The sequence below is a fragment of the Rhinatrema bivittatum genome, chromosome 13, assembly GCF_901001135.1.
Source record: "Rhinatrema bivittatum chromosome 13, aRhiBiv1.1, whole genome shotgun sequence".
Lineage (NCBI taxonomy): Eukaryota > Metazoa > Chordata > Amphibia > Gymnophiona > Rhinatrematidae > Rhinatrema > Rhinatrema bivittatum.
The window spans coordinates 71975177-71992260 of NC_042627.1; the positions used below are offsets into that span (position 1 = coordinate 71975177).

Sequence of the window (17084 nt, forward strand, 5' to 3'; positions counted from 1 at the left end):
TTTCTGATTGCAAACCATTGGCATGCCTTTTTCTTTTAAAGCAACGGTGTAGCAAAAATGTTTAAATGTGTGTAGAAAATACAGTAGAGGTTATTAGGAGCCATTCCATTACCTTACTTTGTGTAGTGTATATGAATATAGGTGCAAGAAAAGCATATCATGCTGTACAGTTGGAGAAGGGGCATAGAAGCCCTAATATCCCTAGTGTAGCACATGCATGCACTTCTGGTATCTAGTGGTAAGAGAAATTGGAAAATATGTATTTATTTGACATATTTATAAAGGACCTGCCATGCTAAACAGATTAGATAAAGCACACTTAACAAACAGCAACTAAAACAACTCAAAACCTGTCTAGCACCCCTCCTAACATGCGATCCAAAAACCTATCTAAACGCTGTAATGCATTATTGATCACGATTTTGAACCTACATGCTGCATGAAAGTCAACTTTAGCTGTCAAAGTTTTGCGTGACAAATATAGAATAATAAAGTAAATAACGTGGATGCGTTTTTCAGTACTATCTGCCGCCATGGGGGTCTTACGGTGGCATTTGTGTGTGTGTGTCCCTGCCACAGGAAGGACATCTGAACATCTGCAAATAACTGAAGCTTCATCAGAGACAAGTGTAAGATTACAAAATCCTGTGCATTTCCCTCTCGCCTGCAAAGTACTGCCTACTGTCCGGGACTGTAAATGAGTTTGAGTGTTTTCTCTGCTGTTCATGCTGCAGAGATCGATGCGTTCTTCTTGGTTATTTGGTTTGATTTCCGTAATGAAGTGGGCACACTTAGCAGGCAGCTTTTATCTGAGCTGGTCCCTGAAACACAGAAGCTTAGAATTGTCGGCAGATAAAGACCATAAGGACCCATCTAGACTGCCCTTACTCATTCCTAAGTGTCCAAGTGGTTGTCAAGATTTATTAGGAGTACATTGGCAAGATCCAGCGGCAGTGCTGGGCACTATCGGTATAGAAAAATGTTAAATAAATAAATAAATAAATATCTTGTGGAGGGACCTGGTCTGATTCGTGGCTTGGGTTTTCCCCCCTGGACTGACCAGGGACAGGGCTGGGAACGCAACCTTCACAGCCCCTGGAAGGGACGAGGTTCATACCTATTATGCAAGACTCCTAGTGGCTGGATTGTGGGCCTGTGTTTGCAGGGTTCTGGAAGGAGCCCTGGTTCATGCCCTCCGGCTGAGGAATGTCACTGCAGTGACCGGACTAAAAGCAAGTTGGGAGGGGATCTAAAACAGGTGTGGGTGTGGAGAGGGAAGGGGAAGGGGAAACCTGCTGTGTATTTGCAAATGAAGGCTCCCCTGCTTTCGATTGAGCTGGAAACCCAAAGAAGCAGGAAGAAACTGCTCAACCCCCCCCACCCAAAAAAGGTCCATCAGCAAAGCCTACGGACTTTATGTGCTGTATGTTAGTCTGGAAGCAAGAATGCAAACCGTTGGCAAGGGAAGAACTCAAGCTGCTTTTAAAGAACTACAGATTCTTTCTAAACAGTCAGAATCAGGCCAACTAAACTGGAATTCTGTGCCACACAAAGGCCACGTTTATCAGGCACAAAGCCTAGAATGCACAATTGTGGGAGTTTGCAATTTCTTCAGCACGATTAGCTCACCTCCTTCTGCAGTGTGAATTCCTAGAGCAGGGTCTTTAGAAGTGACGATTTGAGGCCTGTGCGTCCTGCGGCCTCGTGCAGGGTTTTCCTCTTGGGTCTCTGCCGAGATACCCTGCAGAGTACAAGAAAGAGAGAATAAGCTAAGGTGCTGAGTATTTGAAATATAAGATAAGACTGGCACACGCGCCAGCCAGGGAAACTCCATTCTGCCCAACTTGCCTTCCCATACCGATATAAAATATGTAGAAACTAGAAAAAGAGATTTCTCTTCTTAATGGACCAGTATTGTGGAATACGATGCCTAAGTATCTGAGAGCTGTTGTGCAATTTTCAGTATTGCACGTGTAAGACATGGCTTTTTTGTAGAGCTTTATTGGGTATTTTTATGTGATGCAGCCCTGTGGTAAGAATATTCAGTAAAGTTTTAATGTATAATATAATGTCGCTTTCGCTGTATATAGAATTATCTTATCCTAATTTATTAGGATTAGTTATGTTTAGCTATTTATTGTCTAATTTTTATTTGTTTATTTTTTAAATTTAATATTATGCTGTATTTTACTGAGATTATTGTTTTATGTTGATTTGTAAGTCGCTTGGTGCTTTTATTAGACAAGATTGGAAAGGATAAATAGATAAAATAAAGAGGCAGCTCCCTTCGGAGTGGGCGGCTTTATGCTGGTGAGAAACATTTTATTGGCCAGTTGCCTGTGTTCTGGATGCCCCATATCCAGGATTCACGTTCACTGACGGGGAACGGATGTGGTTCTGTCCCCCACCGTCTTTGTTGCTATGCCTGCTCAGGTTCCCGAGCTGCTAAAAGTGACCACTTGGTAACTCAGGGATCAGGCTTTCAGAGGCATCCCTGCTCTTTGAGATACGTCTTGAGCTATTCTGTCTTTTAACGACTCGCCACCATGCTGACAGGTGGTCTCGATCAGCTCTAGCTTCATCCGTTCGACTCGTTCATTCCTCTCTTAGGTGTTGGCCTTGTTACAGCAAGCTTATCATAGGACCCAACTGCTAAGGATGTTCCCTGTGCATGCAAAACATAAATCTGAGCCCAGACTCTAAAGAAACCATTTTTCTAAGCTAGGTTAGAAAATCCTCATTTAAAGCTGCCGTGCTTTCTACACATCTCAAAACGTTACATTTTGTCATGACTGCCTTGTCCTGCCTGGGTCTTATTGTTAGGCCGCCTTCCCTTTTTGGTTCAAAGATATCATTTCATATCTTTTCACATTTGTTTGGAATGTGAGGGCTTTGTTTTGAATGAATGGAAACCTGTTGTGGGGACTCTCCAAGTTTGACTGCATTCATGTAAGTGTACATCCAGATAACTCAAGGTTCAGAGTAAGGAGTGGTCAACTCATAAGCTCCAGGGGTTCAGTCACAGTTCATGCAAATAATTCAGCAAGGTGCACAAATATATTTTCTTTTTATTTCATATTTATACACCGCATTAGTCATAAAAAATTGACCTAAAGCAGTTAACAACAAGTTACAAAAATGCAACATACTGTAACAGTGTAACTGCAGTCTCACTAGGGGTTGGGCAAAGTTATACAACATAATAAGCATGCAATACAATTATATCAATGCAACATTGTATAATATCGGTTAATAACAATATACAAAAAATGTACAAACCTTCCAAAATAGCAACCATGAAATCTTAATCTACCTACCAAAAAACCTTAAACAGTTCACGTGTACTAAATCTCTCTGCTCTAGAGGTCCTGATGAATATCTCTCACTCCCTCTTATATCTCCAAAAGACTAAAAAAGCAATGGCCCCCTCTCGCTCAACCATTTCCACCCTCTTCTAGACACAACCTAAGATGCTCCCCAAAGAGCAACTCCTTTTGGGCCGCCATTTCGTAGGTGTGGGCTGTCTTTTCAGGCTGACCTGAGATGACCTCGGTGGGGGGGGGGGCAGGGCATCCAGGGGCTGAACAGGAAAGCAGCTAGTGGAAGGGCCAAGACGACACTGCAGGAGGAAGAAGCTAAACTCCTGCCCATGGCTCCTACTTTCTTCTTCTCCAAGATCATCAGTACCTTTCTCATGTCATTACGTCTCTTTGAAAGCTCTCCAGAGCTGCTCGGTTTCTTGGTTTGTTTTCATTCCTTTATGCAGTTTGCCGTACGCAGTTGTGCGTTTGTTCCCTGAGAGCCACACATTTCTCATACATATCCTCCCTTGCTTCCTCAAGTTTTACCTGGAACCTTACCAGGTGGTGATCTTCTTGAGCTTAGTGAACCCTACGCTTCATATTCTGACGACTGAGCCACTCTTTATCCTTTTGAAGCTAAATAGCAGTTTGTTTTAAGATTGACCCTTCCTTAGGTCATAGATTTCTCTTTTTTGTTTATGCGGTGTATGAAACTTTTAATCTTTTAAACCTCCTTCTGAGAGCTGAAATGTCACAGGCAAGCACACGTAATGACTTTTTAACCTTATTATAGTTTTCCTGCTTGCAGTCACCTTGCTGGATAGCTGCTTAGCGTTTGGCACTGGAACCAGCAGACACAGATACCCAGCGTCAAGCTCTGACCGACGTCATTCCTCTTCATAAAGTCCCTTGGTAGCTGTATGACTCTTCTGTTGGGTCGTTCCTTTTCATCTGAAGATCAGTTACTTCTTTTACCAAAGCAGGAGGCATCATCTATCAATGTGCGAGTCTTGGAGCAACTTCCTCAGGCCACAGTCCCGTTTTTCTTTGCTTGATTTTACTTTCTGCCTGTTTATATGCCATGTTCATTATTTACATGAATCGGGATGCTGCAGATACAGTTTTCTGCAGTGATCAGCCCAGCAGTATCCCTGATTTTACCCAGGTCTAGTGTGGCGGGAGTGGATAAGTAGGAGAAGCTTTCAGAAATTGTAAATAGTGTATTTGACTTTACCAGTGAAGTGGGGCTGGTCTGGTTCTGGGTTAGAGTCCCAGACAGGCCAGGAGCTAGGTTGCTTTCACCAAGGCATTCAAAGGGCCCCCAGAAGGAGTCTCAGCCGTTGCTGGACAGCAGACCTGCAGATTACCTTAAGAGCATGTGTGTGCTGGGCTCCAGAGCGAGTCGTGGTCCCCGCCCCTCTGCCAGAAGGGCTGCCGCAGCGACGGCTGAGCTAGCTAGGTGAGGGAGCAGGATTAACAATAAGGGAGAAAATCCTAGGTAGCCGTAAATGAGGGCTCATGGCGCTTCGGGCTATGATCTCGTCCTTCGCTGAGGGTGTGATTGGGTGGCAGACACAAAAAGTAGAAGGATGCTACCTGATGATAAAAAAAAAAAAATAGAAATCAGACAGAAAAGGATATCCTTAGTAAATTTTATTTTGAAAGCAAATTTAGACTGTTAAAAGATACATTTGGTGGTCTGCAACATTAAACAACATTTGTGATTGGAACTCTTTACTTCCATCGATTATTATCATCATCATTCGGGAGAGACTCGCTGTTGAAACAGGCAAAAATGGGTTTATTCATTCAACAGATGTGCTCCTTTTTCAAGTATTCAAGCAATGGCCTTTGCTGCTATCTGTGGGCAAGGTCTCAGGAGCCTGGGGCAGTTTCTATCAGAACCATGTGCGAGGTCTGTTCGTAATCACTTAGAAACGAATTAACAACAATCCGGACAAACGTTTTAATGCAGTAAGAGAATAATCCACCTCTGGCCCACCAATAGCTAAACCCCTGCAAGTGAGCAAAAACATCTGTATTTTGAGTCTGGATCCAGTATGGTATATGGGCTAATAGCGCTCTGGAATTTTAAGTACAGTTAGCAACATGTTGAGGTCTGGAATAACTATGAAAATTATCTATAAATTGTTAAAAACTCTGAACTAGATGTAATCCTCCTACACCATTTTTTTGCCAATTGCCCTTAAGGTAAGAATTGCTGGAATGTGAAATTTAACAGGCATTGAGGTTTCAGTCAGTGCTTATCTTCTGAAAAATGAGTGTTCAGGGACCAGAGTCGGTGAAACCTGCAGTCAAAGAGTAGATCACGCTGGAAATGTATCTATTTATTTTTGCTTTTGTTAGTAACCTTAATAAAATGGAATTACATGATTCCTGCAAAGAAGTTTTTAAAACTATTGTTACTGAGTTTGTTTAAAAAAATGTTCTGTCTCTATTTTCCTGCTGGTAAAATGACATTTTTTTTTTTTAAACCATCAACCCTTGCCTTCCACTTCCCAGCACCATTTACATATTCGTTACTATACCGTCTTCCCAGCCAATGCGGGCTGCTCTCAAATCTCCCACGCTGCATTGTTTTCAAAATAAATCCATCTCCGCTGCATAGTGCAGAAAATTCTGAAAGTCCACATGTCACGTAGTAAAACTCACCCTGCACCAATTAGTTTAATATATTCATAAGACCTCGAATTGAGATTCAAAACATTACCATCCTGTAAGGCACTTTGAATTCCTGGGATCAGTGTCACAGATTACATCACAGAGAGTGATGCCTGATTGGGGCATTTTGTGGGTGTGACATTAGCTGTGATGTCACAGCCAAAATGGCCATTGCTGCAATGCAGACTTCAACTAGCTTTATTGTCCCCACAGGAAATTGGAATCTATCATAACCTACAAACCAATCAGATTCCTTGTGCGTGGTGAGGCGTGACCAACCTCTGAGCATGATGGAATTTCAAAAAAAGGTTGCATTGGCAATTGATACAAGGTGCATATTATTACATTTCTGTGCAGTTTTTGAAGCATCACACGGTACGTCCTGGACACGATTTGCTTTTAAAAAATATCCTGTTTATAAAACCTGGACGGCATGAAAGCCTGCGAATGATCACACTTTAGGTTATTTTATTGCAGAGACAATGAGGAGCACAAGACCCATCGACTCTGCCCGTTCTTGTTGCAACACCACAGAGCTTTTCCGATCCCAGGCATCATCCATATATTCTCGCAGCTAAGGATCCTCTGTGCTCATCCCATGATTTCCTGGATTGTGTTAACTGCGTTGGCCTCCACCACCTGCACTGAGAGGTTGTTCCATTTATTCACCACTCTTTCTGTCAAGAAATAGTTCCTTGTTACTCCTGATTCTACCCTCTTGAAGCCACATTTCATGATCACCTTGTTCCAGAACTCTTTGCATTATTTATACCTTTTGAGGTATTTGAATGGTTTTTTTTTCTCATGTTCCCCCCCCCCCCCCTCTACTTTCTCACTTCATATTTGGGTCCGTAAGTTTCATTTTGTAGGGCTTATGGTGCAGACTTCCCAACACGCTGACGAAAAAATAATTATTTAAAATCCATGCACTCGGAAAGCATGCTACAAGCAAAATCTAGTAAGAGAGACGGTTGAGGTTTTCTAAGCAGTGAAGTCCATTAGTGGTACGAGGCAAGCACTGGAGTTGCACACATTCATTACCAAAGAGTGTGCGTGTTGCGATATTTCACTTACCATTAACCCAGTCAGAAGACGTCCCGGAGTAAGGTGTCGAGGAAGAGGAGCAATCCAGGGGGAAGGCTATTCCCACAGCACAAAATTAATAAAGAGACTGCACTTTCATGCCTGATACTGTCATCAAAACACAATCTAGAGCCCTATTATTCCTGTTAATGAGGCAAAGAAAACCACTCTGGGATTTCTCTACTAAGAGTTCATATAGAGCAGTGATTAAACAACAACAGAAAAGGAAATCTTTTCCAGTGCTTCCCTGTGCACTTCACGGGGAAAGTATTCTCCTGCATCATTTGATTCCAGAGGCTTGGTCTTCAGAATAACCCTAACTATTCCAGAAAGCCTTCCAACCCATGCACCAATAACACCACATGATTGCCCTATGCCCTCCCCTCCCCCCCCCCCAACCGTCCAATGTAATTCAAGCATATTCCATCTGTTAAGTTACTCAGTTTCTATGTAAATCAAAAAGTTCCAATCTATTTAACTAAGTTTCTATGTTAAAATGTAATAATAATAATGACATCGTTGTCATATTATACCATGAGTTATTTCTGTAAACCGATGTGATATACCAAATCGAATGTCGATATAAAAAAGACAAATAAATAAATAAAACACCACCTGCCCTTGGATTGTCAAGAATAGCACCCTGAGAGTGGAAGAGTAAATTATGCAAGATTGGAGATCTTTCTGCTATAGAATAGTTTTGGTGGGCAAACATATTAGGTGGTCACCCAGCCTGGTGCACTTTCCTACTGGTAGTGCTTACAATAGCTGGCATTGTATGGTCAATTCAGGCATTGTGCAACCTTACAAGGTGCTGTGCGTAAATGTACACTAGTGCAGTATTTGGAGCTAAAGAATGCAAACTTTTTCTTTTTACTACCGCTATTATTACCACTTGTCATTTCTAAAGCACTACTAGATTTAGGCAGCTCTGCACAGATACACTCAAGAGACAGTCCATACTCCATGAAGCTTAAAATCTAATCCAGACAAACATACATGACAAACAAGAGTCTAGGGGAAATGTATTTATGGTAGGAAAAATATTTAAGGTGTGTTTTTAGACTGCATTTGAATATGGCCAGAAAGGAAGCATGATGTACCTTATTGTAAATCGATGTGATTATCTCTTATTGAATGTCGGTATATAAAAATAATAAATAAATAAATGATGCAGCAGCTCAGAAGTCTGCTCCAGGCATATGGCAAAGCATGGTGGAAAGCTCAGTTGCTGGTGGAGAAGAGCACAGAAAAGAGAGACTTGCCCCCACGAACAGAGTTTATGAGAGAGGGTGTAGGGAGAGAGAAGGGAAGATATTTGTAGGTGAATAAAAGAAGCTTGAGGTGTATATGGAAGTGGATGGGGAGTCGATGTAGTGACATCAGAAGACGAGTTACATTGTCACAGCAATATTGAAGGATGATAAGTCGTGCAGTCGAACTTTGAATAGATTGCAGTGGAGAAAGATGGTTCAGTGGGAGACCCACGAAAAGTAACTTGCATAAGTGTGAGGTGAGAAGAGAGTAGGTGAACAGTTTGGTAGCGTTCTCAGAAAGGAAGGCATGGGTTTTAGCAGTGTTACGGAGGAAGAAACGATGCACTGTTTTGGATGTGCGTGTAGGCGTCAAAGATGACTCCTAAGGTTACAGGATAAGGGGATAGGGAAGAAGAGTAGAAAACAGAGACAGAGGGCAGAATGGACGTGGATTGTGGGGGAGCTGGTGAGGGAGGAGATAAGAAGTTCTATCTTGACCACATTAAGGTTAAGATGATGGTGGAACATCCAGGCAGCAATGTCAGATAATCAGGCTGTGATCTGGGACTGGAATCTTGGAGAATTTCTGCCTAGAGAAGTAGATACTGAAACTCATTAGCATCAAAATGGCACTGAAAGCCACGAGGGGAGATCAGCATGCCAAAAGAACAAGTATAGAGAGGAAAGAGAAGAACCTTAAGACGTACCGACTGCTCATGCTATAGTGGTGGTGGATACAGTAAAATACTCCTGGGGGAATCCTGCACACACAATTAAAATTCTGGAAAAGTTTGCATTATTTATATTGGTCAAAATAACACAATATGAATGTTAGTCTTTAAGTAATTAATTTAAATTTAATACAGAAAAAAGTTATTACTTAAAAGATGTAGATTTTTAAATATTTTGAGTAGAAATTCCCTAGTTCACTATAAGTGTATCCCTTCCACCCTCTCTCTCTCGCTCCCCTGGCCAGTCTCCTTTCACTTTTCTCTCTCAGACCCCATCTCCTCTAGCTGCCACTATCTCTCCCCTCCCCCTTCTACTCTATCGCCATTCCTAGTTTGACCTCTCTCTCAGTACTGCCCCTCACACAGGCTCCCTCCATCCCTCTCTCTCACACACAGGCTTTCTCTCTCTCGTGCACATACACATCCTCTCATACAGGTTCCCTCTTTCACTCGCACAGGCTCCCTCTCTCTCTCTTGCACATATACCCATAGATGCTCCCTTTCTCTCTCAAGCATACACCTCACACAGGCTACCCATCTCTCTCTCTCTCTCTCACACACCCCTCTGCACATTGGCTCCCTCTCTTTCTCACACACACACCAGCTCCCTCTTTCTCACACACACACACCAGCTCCCTCTCTCTCTCACACATACTCCCTTTACACAGGCTTCCTTTTTCTCTCACACATACATACATCCCTTCGCACAGACTCCCTCTCTGACAAACAAACAAACACTCTCACTCCCTCACATACACACAATTCTTTTTTCATGCACATCAGCTCTCAATCTCTCACACATATACACACTCCTTCACAATCTCCTCACAAAGATTCCATCTCTCTGGCACGCACCTCCACCCTCACACATGCTCTCTTTCACTCACAGACACACTCACTCACAGACACACACACACACACTCTCACACTCTCACACACATACACTCTCACACTCACACACTCTCACACTCACACACTCACTCACACACACACACACACACTCACACATACTCACATCCCCTTACACATCCTGCTCGTGGCCTGCCAGGGCCTGCTGCTTCCTTCTTTGCTGCAAGGAGATGGGCTCACAGCACACTGGGCCTGCTCCAGATTCTGAGCAGAAAATGGAAATTCTGCGCAGGAGGGGAATTCTGCACAAATTCTGCGCTGCACAGTAGTGCAGAATTCCCCCGAGAATAAGTAAAATTATGATGGGAGAGGTAAAAAGAAAACCAAAGATAAAGCAGAGTTCTGAAATCCAATTAAGTACCGTTATGTCAAGGACAAGATGGTGATCAGCGGCTTCAAAAGCCAGCAGATAGATCAGGGAGGATGAAGATAGAGCAAAAGCCCTTGGCCTTGGCAATGAAGAGGCCACTGGAGATTTGGGCAAGATCAGTTTCTGTGGCACACAGAGTACAGGATGACTTGCGATGGTGAGCAACGTGTTTGAGTAACTTGGATGCAAAAGGGAGATGGGACAGTGGTTAGCAGGGCAGGGAGGGTGAAGGTTATTTTGAGGAGTGGTGTGATCACAGTAAGTTTGAAGAAAGAGGGAACAGTCACAGCGGCAAGTGATTACGGATGTGTCAGATGGAAGGGATGATTGCAGGGGAAATAGAACTGAGGTGGAAATGAGGTCCAAGAAATAAGCAGTAAGGGCGGAGGAAGAGAGAAAACAGGCAGCAGTCCCCCCTCTGATTTCAGAAAGGGAAGAACGTGCACAGGGGCCAAAGTTCGGGAGGTGAATGGAGGAGGTGGTCTGTTGGAGGATCCACAAATAATCTTGCAAACTTTTCCTGGAAGAAGTCAGCCATAGTTTGGGCAGAGAGTGAAATGGGGAATGGAAGTATTTGGAGGTGGGAGGTGAATGTGGAAAAGAGACCTTGGGGGTTGGAAGGAAAGGTGTTTGTCAAATGGACGTAATAATATTGATTAGTGAGCGTGTACTGCTACACTGCTTTGAGGTTTGTAGAAAAAGCAGTCTGGCAAATCAGAAACTAAACTAATAGCAGACCAGAAGGAGTGAGCATGAAATTACAACGTATGAAGCAAGTCAACATGGGAATGGGACGTCAGCCAGAGATATTCTGCAGATTGGGTGCAGGAACATAGGAAGTGAACTCTGGAGGTGAGCCAGGTTGGGTTTGGCATGCTTTATAGAAAAGAGGAAGGGTGGGGCAACAGCATCCAAAGCAGAGAATATAGTGTTACAAGACGATACTGCCTCATCAACAGACTTTGAAAAGGTTGTAGAGGAGAAGAGAGCGGAAATCGTGCTGGTCAGTTGCCTTGATATTTCTAAAGGTGTTGGTGGTGAGTGGAGGAGACTGGGGGGGAGTGGTTAAGTGTGAAAGTTATCAGATGATGCTCAGAGAGGGGAAGAACAGAGGTGCAGAAGCCTGAGAGAAAGCAGCTGGAAGAAAATTGCAAATAAAAATAAATAAATAAATGCAGTACACCCCCTTAGTTTTAATGAAATTGAAAGCAGTCTGTGAAATGTAGACATGGAATAAAGAGACATTTTGGTCAGTCACAGCAAAATTCAGTGTCTTGCTCTGTTTTGCTTCTGTTCAACTGTGGTAGCTACACAGTTCTTGGACCACAGTGAACCTAACTCGCAGCATCATGAAATTTCTGAAAGTCTAGTGTTCTTACAACAGATAATCCCATTTTCCCTTCCCGGGAATCTCTCCTATTTGAGATGCGACAGTAGTGGAAAGACTAGCCTTGTACCACTTCATGGTATACAGAGCTGTGTTAACAAGGATGGAGGTGAGCCTAGCAGTTAGGGCAGCAGGCCGAGAACCTGCTGATGCTTCTTGCAGCCATGGGCAAGTCGCTTCACCCTCTGTTGCCTCAGGTACGTGTAATTACGCCAACTTTTTAATTTAACTCTTTGAACAATAGGCAGCCAGTGCAGCTCGATTAAGACTGGAGAAATATGGTCATTATGCTGTTTGCCTGAAATGAGCCAAGCAGCAGTGTTCAACAATAATTGTAACGGCTTCCTATGTGACTGCTGGAAGGCCAATGTAGATTGCGTTACAGTAGTCAATTACTGGAAGTATTCACACCTGAATAACAGTATGGAAAGTCATCCTATGCAAGTAGTTGTTTCAAAACCATAGAGGACCCTTAGTTTAAAAAAAACCCAAAACTCTGATCACTGATTTAATGTGCTGGCAAAAGGAAAGGTCCAAGTCTATCCAAATACCTAGACTCTTTATACAAGATCGTACTGGTAAAGATAGATCATTGATGGTGATGGATGTTTGTACCAATTTTGTGTGAGATGATTTCCGCTGAATTAATGCAAAATCCGTCTCAGTTATGTTAAGGGCAAGCTTGTTATGGAAGGGTCATTTTTGGATTGTGGATATGCGGATTTCTAGTAGTGTTGAAACCTTCAACAGTAGTTTGCTTGTCTCTGACAAAGAAGGACGGGCACGGATGAAAAACTGAATTATCGTCGGCGTAGATTTTATATCCATCGTATAATTCAGCCAACACTTCACAGACTGGAGCCATGTAAATGTTAAAAAAAACAAAACAAAACAGAAAACAATGCAGATCCCTGAGGAACTCCCACATTAATGGAGAACCAATCAGAACTATCCTTTCCAGTCCTAACCTGGATGCTATGCTCAGACAAGTATGATGTAAACTACATAAACGTGGTACCAATGCATTGGTTTTCCAGAGCGGCATGCCAGAGTTCTTTACCAAACTGAGGGGCCACAGTATACACAAAGCAAGCAAGTCATTTTTTTAAGGTAGAAGATTGTCGCTGCGGTTTAAAAGCAGAAAAGCTGTCAAGTTTAGATGGTAACCTAGTAGATAGTAACAGAAAAGACCAATCTGCCCATACAGTCTATCCAGTTACTTCCATCCAAACTGCCAAGGATATATTCCGGCTCCCAGCCATGAAGTGTCACTGCTTCTAAGATCTTACTCCTCATTCAAGACACCTTTGGTTGCCTTCCTCCTTAGTACTTGACCATCTTGGATAGATAAGCATGCAAGATTCTCTATTTAGTTCACACCCAGGATGCCTCTCTTCCCATGTCAAACCACAAAGCTGAAAGGTATTGCCCAAACATTCGACATCCTCAAATCCTTGTGGAGTCTGCGAGACAGACCTCTAGGTGAGTACTTCCACTTCCCCTGGAACTTATAGTTATTACTTTACCAGCAGCCTGCCAGACAAACCCTGCTGCAAGTTCATTTTATCATTGCAGCCTGCTTCCACATCCCATGCTTTTCTCCTTAAACATGTTTAGATACCTCCCAATTTAACCATTTTCTTCTTGGCTCTATTGCTTTCATGCCCATTTTGTTTCTCCATATTCTCCTCGGGGTGAAATCTGACTAAACAATCTTAACTCAGGGAGTAAAGCTGTTATCCAAGTAAGTACAACTAGCCTTTTGCGTTAATCCAATTAAATGTGTCACCTACAACGTATTTGTTGACCTTTTTCGCCACTTATCTAAAGTACACTAAGGGGTCGATTTTCAAAGAAGCGTGCGGCTGTCCATTTGACGCAGTTCCCGGCGATTTTATAACGTGCATGTCGGCGCGTGTTATAAAATATGATATCCGCGTGCACATGCTTGGCAGATTTTAACATCCTCCCCTTCCCCCCCCCCCCCCCCCCCCGCATGTGGGGGTGGGTGGGAATTTTAAAAGCCCATGCGCAGCGATGCAATCGGGCTTCCCCCAGTTCCCTCCCAATCCGCTCCAATTAAGGAGCAGACTGGGCGGGAACTTTCCTATGCGTAGCCCTACCCCCTACCTAGCTCTTAATTTTTTTTTTTTTATTTCTTACCTTGCTGCTCCTCTGGAGCAGCAGTAGATTCCACGCACCGGCTGGCTGCCAGCACGCACTTCCCCGGCCCGTTCCCACCCCGGCCCGTCCCTTCTGAGAGGCCCGGCACTTGTGCGTGTATCGATGGTTATGTGCGCAGCTGGGCCCTTTAGAAAATGCGCGCGACGCACGCAGGGCCCAGTCACGCACCTAACCACCTGTATTTGCGCACGTTGGCCTTTGAAAATTTGGGCTTAGCAACCACACTGGTTTACTCATGTAAATTGTCAGCTAAATAACGATGGATTAAAAGTTAGGTATCAAGTCATATTAGTTGTGTGATCGATGGATTAAAAGTTAGGTATCAAGTCATATTAGTTGTGTGATCGATGGATTAAAAGTTAGATATCAAGTCATATTAGTTGTGTGATCGATGGATTCAAAGTTAGATATCAAGTCATATTAGTTGTGTGATCGATGGATTCAAAGTTAGATATCAAGTCATATTAGTTGTGTGATCGATGGATTCAAAGTTAGATATCAAGTCATATTAGTTGTATGATCGATGGATTCAAAGTTAGATATCAAGTCATATTAGTTGTGTGATCGATGGATTCAAAGTTAGATATCAAGTCATATTAGTTGTGTGATCGATGGATTCAAAGTTAGATATCAAGTCATATTAGTTGTATGATCGATGGATTCAAAGTTAGATATCAAGTCATATTAGTTGTGTGATCCTATATTAACCATTCATTTCAGAGACGTTCATCAAACACATCCAAATTCAGTAATCAGATTGGTTGATCCAGTGTCTGGGTCTGGGACTGGATCTGGGATTTTGAGAGTTGGTAAGGGTCAGGGGTATTAGCCGCTGTTGTTTGTCTCACCACCGCTTGCGTTCTTGGTTCTTGATACTGCCTGCCCTGTTATCTGCTTCATCATAAAGATGTAATCCCCTGACTCTCGGGGATTTTATTTGGGTTCCAGGGTTCGTCTTCACGGGGTGGGGAAGCTGTACTTCACATCTCTGCTGGTGCAGGCATGAATTCACGGGTGGCTGGCTTTAGCATCAACCAGCAGCGCACAGATGGCTGCTGTTCCAGGTAATCTGTTTGACTCGAGCATTAAGGCAAACTCAACAGGAATAATCTGACAAGAGCACTTGGTTCATGCGGTATCCATGCATCACACAATTCACATTCATCTTCAGAAACAGTTTCTGCTAATGAACAGTGCGGTTCCACAGTTCAGATGGAGACAGGACCCACTATGAGGATAACTTTAAAACATGCACGAGCGCGCCCATTTACGCAGCTACGTGGGCGTGATCGTGCATGCGCACATATTTTATATTGTATGTGCAAATGTGCACACACTATTTAAAATTACGATACACACAGAAAAATATTTTGGTTTTTGAGGACCTATTTTTAATTATAAAATACAAAAACTTTTTTTTTTTATTAGGGAATTAATATCAGAATTAAGCAGTGCTCTCCTATAAACAGTCTTCTGGCTCCTGCCCTCAATGGGCTTCAACCAGTTTCATGTTTAAAGGCACTAGATGTTACGTGATTTACTTATTCCCAGTTTTTCATAAAAACTATTTTTCTTTTGAAAGTGTAAAATATTCCCCCAAAACACCCTTTTAGGTGCTCCACTCAACTCCTGAACACGCTCTCAAGCACTACCAATATTATCATGCACTTATCTTAATTTCTTTCTTGACACATCTCTGCTTAATGCATCTTTTTTCTTTCTTTTTTTACTTTTGCTTGCTTGCTGCCCGCCGCGTTATTCATGCTGTCAAAATCCCAACATTGCAATGTTTCGGCGTCTCCAGACGCCTTCCTCAGGGGATGTAACCTGTGCAAACAAATAATTTTTTAGAGCACTTATTTTGCTTTCAGACGTATTAATTATCTTCAACTCCTATCTTTACTTTGCCACGAACCACTGGGACTTAACTATTTTTATCGGCTTTCTCAGCTCCGCTCTGCAGCTCAGCTCTCAAAAACGGCGCTTGACGCTCAAATAACTCACAACGGAAGTATTCGTATTTTAAACTCCTCTATCTGCTCAACAACTGACCAATCCCAATTAGTCTACCTGCAGGCAAACGGACCAATCATTTTACCCTCCTTACACGTACACAGACCAGTCTACCTCTTTGTTAAGGCCGGCCGGAAAGACCGTTTGCAATTTAAAAATCCACTTTTGCTCTTTTTACAACAGTCTTTGATTGATGTCACACTGTATAAAATACATGTAAATCTATCCAACATGATAGCGTATCAAAAACTGCACAGCTTGTATTTCGAACATAGTCACACAAGATTTGACTTATCCGGCTAGGTGGCGACAAATATCCAGCTAAGTAACGCTGAGGCAACTTATTAGGCTATGTAAAGATGTTTAAGACTTACCCGACTAACTGGGAACCGTGGTGAGGCTCAGCCACGTGGCCGAGCTCCGGTGCCCGGATTTTGCCCCAGTAATGTGATTGGGGCAAGGTCAATTCAGCACCATTTAAAAAAAAATGGCACCACCTATGGCTAGGGGGTGGCCCGGTCTCTGCTGGAGCACTTTTGAAGGTAGGGGGTCTGAGAAGGGAGATTGGGAGGGATTAGGTTTACACTAGAAATCAACTATTTTTTGTAACACTTGGGGGATGGGGTCCCTATACCCCCATTGGTTTTGTATTACCACTGGGGAGGAGGAAAGGGGGGGGGTTACCATGCCTGCACACATTTGGAAGGAAGGGGATGGGGCAGGCACTTTATTTTATGCTGACAGGGTTGGGGGTTTGGGGGTGGGCCATCGTTCTGTGACTAGTTTTGAATTTATTTTGTTTTTTAACATTCGGTTGTAGGGGCTACCTCGAGTGGTGGAAATCTAAGCACTCTGTACGGAAGTCTCTCTCTCTCTCTCTCTCTCTCGCGTGCCTCACCCCCTTCGCTTTCTCATGCAGTTACCTTCACAACTGCCAGCTGTGCCCTGAGAAGCTCTTCCAAAGATCCCGATGGCAGGAGATCTTCGCTCCAATCCCTCCTGATTTGCAGGCCGGCCTGCAGGAAAGCCTTCTCCCATCACTGCACTGTGTTGCCCCCAACCTCTCTGGCTTGGCTAGTCAGAGTAGTGACTTCCTCTTTCAGCTCGCAGCAGACTGCTGCACGGGTCTCCAGGACGCTGCCGGAGACAAATCTCAGGAGCCTTTCC

At 43.2% G+C, this 17084-nt stretch overlaps 1 protein-coding gene and 1 long non-coding RNA gene across 2 annotated transcripts in view; one reads left to right on the forward strand and one right to left on the reverse strand.

Moving 5' to 3' along the window:
* SLCO3A1 (solute carrier organic anion transporter family member 3A1) overlaps nucleotides 1–17084 on the forward strand; it is a 262588-nt gene that overhangs the window by 30079 nt on the left and 215425 nt on the right. The gene's annotated exons all lie outside the window — the stretch shown is intronic.
* Nucleotides 1632–6040, reverse strand: LOC115075447. Its single transcript, XR_003852514.1, has 3 exons — nucleotides 5976–6040; nucleotides 4670–4898; nucleotides 1632–1741 (listed from the first exon to the last, which is right to left on the reverse strand). It is a non-coding gene; the product is annotated as an uncharacterized LOC115075447 (long non-coding RNA).